We start from the raw sequence: 3,184 nt of genomic DNA, 5'->3' as shown, positions 1-3,184 counted from the left end.
ATTGAATTTAAGCTATTATAAATTAAAATTAGAGTGCTATAACTTTTGGATGTTAAGTGTAATCCTCATGGCAACTACAAAGAAATTTGTTACAGAGTATACACAAAAGGAAATGAGAAATAAGTTTAAACATTTTGTTACAGAAAATCAACTAACACAAAAAAGACAATAATGCAGGAAATGAGAGGCAAAAAAGCAACAAGGCTTATAGCAAACAAATAGCAGAATGACAGAAGCAAATTCTTCCTCACTAGTTATTACTTTAAATGTAAATGGATTAAACTCTCCAATCAATAAACAGATATTGGCAGAGTGGATGAAAGTACATGATTCAGCTATATGCTACCCACAAAACAGATTCACTTTAGAGTCAAAGACACAAAAAGACTGAAAAGATAGAAAATGATGATCCCTGCAAATAGTAACTAAAGAGAGCAGACATGGCTATACTAATGTAAAACAAAATTGACTTAATTAAAAAAAAGGTTACAAACAACAAAGGAGGACATTATGTATTAATAAAAGGTTTGATACAGCAAGAAAATATAACAATAATAAACATTTATGCCCCTAATGACAGACCATCAAAATATACGAAGTAAAAATTGACAATTGAAGGGAGAGATAGACAGCTCTATAGCTATAGTTGGAGAATTTACTCTACTCACAATAGTGGATAGAACAAGCAGACAGAAGATAAGTAAGAAAATAGAGGTCTTGAACAACATAATAAACCATCTAAATCTAACAGAAATATACAGAACACATTATCCAACAACAACAGAGTAAACATTATTCTCAAGTGCATGTGGGACATTTTCCAGGATGCACCATATGCTAAGCCACAAATTAAGTCTCAACAGAGTTAAAAAGATAGATATATCATGCATGGTGTCTTCTCCAACTACAATGAGATGCAGTTAGGAATCAATACAGAAGGAAAACTGGAAAATTCAAAAATTTGTGGAAATTAAGCAAAGAGTCTTTTTTTTTCAGCTACAACTTATTTAATGAAAAATGTCAGTTATTAGTACTTCATATTATAAATAATTTTATCAAATACTTATAATTTAAGCAAAGAGTCTTAATCAATGTATCAAAGAGAAAAGCCAACATGGGAAATTAGAAAATACATGCTTATGAATGAAGATCAAGAGGCAATTTACCAAAAAATTCAAAGATTGAAATCATACAAAATATCTTCTCTGAGCATAATGGATTGAAGCTACAAATCAATAACAGAGGAAATCTGGGAAATTCACAAGTGTATAGGAATTAAACAACATACTCATAAACAACAAATGAGTCAAAAAAGAAATCTCAAAGAAAATTAGAATATGCCTAAGGCAACTAAAAACAAAAACACAACATACCAAACGTATAGGATGCACTAAAAAGTAGTGTTTATAGGAAAATTTATAGCTATATACACCTACATTAAAAAGAAAACAGATCTCAAATATATAACCTAAATTTACACCATAGGAACTAGAAAAAGAATAAGCTGAACTCAAAGCCAATAGAAGGAAGGGAGTAATAGAGTGGAGATAAATGAAATAGAGAATAGAGAAAATTAATGAAACCAAAAGTTGTTTCTTTGAAAAGATCACCAAAATTGACAAACTTTCAACTAGGTTGATTAAGAAAAAGAGAGAAAACTCAACATATTAAATCAGAAATGAAAGTGGGGACATTACTACCGACCTTATAGAAATAAAAAGGATTATAAGACAATACTATGAACAGTTTAATTATATGCCAACAAATTAGATAAAGAATAAATAGCTTTTTTTGTTCCTTTGTAATTCTCAGCTTTATATACCACGTATCAGTGAAATCATATGGTTCTCTACTTTTTCTGTCTGACTTATTTCACTTAGCATAATAATCTCAAGACAAACAAATGAAGAAAAAAAACTCATAGACATAGACAATAGTTTAGTGGTTACCAGAGGGTAAGGCGGGGTGGGGGGATGGTAGATGAGGGTAAAAGGGATCAAATATATGGTGATAGAAAGAGAACTGACTCCTGGTGGTGAACACACAAAGTGATATATAGATGCTCTATTACAGAATTGTACACCTGAAACCTATGAAACTTTATTAACTATTGTCACCCCAAGAAAATTTAATTTTAAAAAATCACAAAAAAAGAATAAATAGCAAATCTGAAGGGTCCTATGACAAGTAAACAAGTTGCATCAGTAATAAAAAAACTCCCCCAAAAGTGTCCAGAACCAGATGGCTTAACTGATGAGTTATACTCATCACTTGAAGAAATAACATCAATTCTTTTCAAATTCTTTAAAAAAACAAACAAACAAAAAAACAACTGAAGAGGGAACACTTCCCAAATAATCTTATGAGGCCAGCGTTATCCTGATACCAAAGCCAGACAAAGACATCACTAGAAAAGAAGTCTATAGACAAATATCATTTGTGAACATAGAGGCAAAAAAAATTATCAACAACATAATAGCAAATGAAATCTATCAGCATATTAAATCAGGACCAAAAGGGATTTGTGCCAGAAATGCCAGGGTGGTTCAGCATATGATAATGAATTTAATACATAATATGAATAGCATAACAGGGAGGAAAAGCCATATGATCTCCAGAAACACTCTCAGCTGATAGTAGGAGGAGATGGGGTTTTTCTAGGGTTAGAATTGGCAAGGCTAGGGAGGAAAAGGATGCAAGGGCTCTGCATCTCACTGGCTGTGTTTTATGTGAACTCTAGCTTCTCTGTTTCTTGGCCCTCTGTCTGCACTCCCTTTCTGCCAGCTTCTACACAGTGTGAATCCAGGAACAGGGTAGAGAACTGAGGGAATGGAAGAGGTGGATCATATGGGATCATTAGGTGGAGAATTAAATGTGAGGCAGTCAATCCATCAACCGATGAGAGGATAGACAGAGTGTGGTCCACCCGTACATGGAATAGTATTCAGTCATGAAAAGAAATGAAGTGCTAAAACATACTATGACATGGACCAACGTTGAAAACATGTGCTAACAGGAAGAAGCCAGTCACTCAAGACCACATGTTGTATGATTATGTTTATATGAAATATGCTGAAATGGCAAATCCATAGAGACAGTGGCTTAGGCTAGGGCTGGGGGCTTAGGGTACTGGGGGAAAATGGGGAGTGACTGACAGTACAGAATTTCTTTTGGGGGTGATAAA

Source organism: Hipposideros armiger, unplaced genomic scaffold, assembly GCF_001890085.2.
Source record: "Hipposideros armiger isolate ML-2016 unplaced genomic scaffold, ASM189008v1 scaffold_1218, whole genome shotgun sequence".
Taxonomy (NCBI): Eukaryota; Metazoa; Chordata; class Mammalia; order Chiroptera; family Hipposideridae; genus Hipposideros; species Hipposideros armiger.
The sequence above is the reverse complement of the archived record's forward strand: the minus strand, read 5'-3'. Positions refer to the sequence as shown.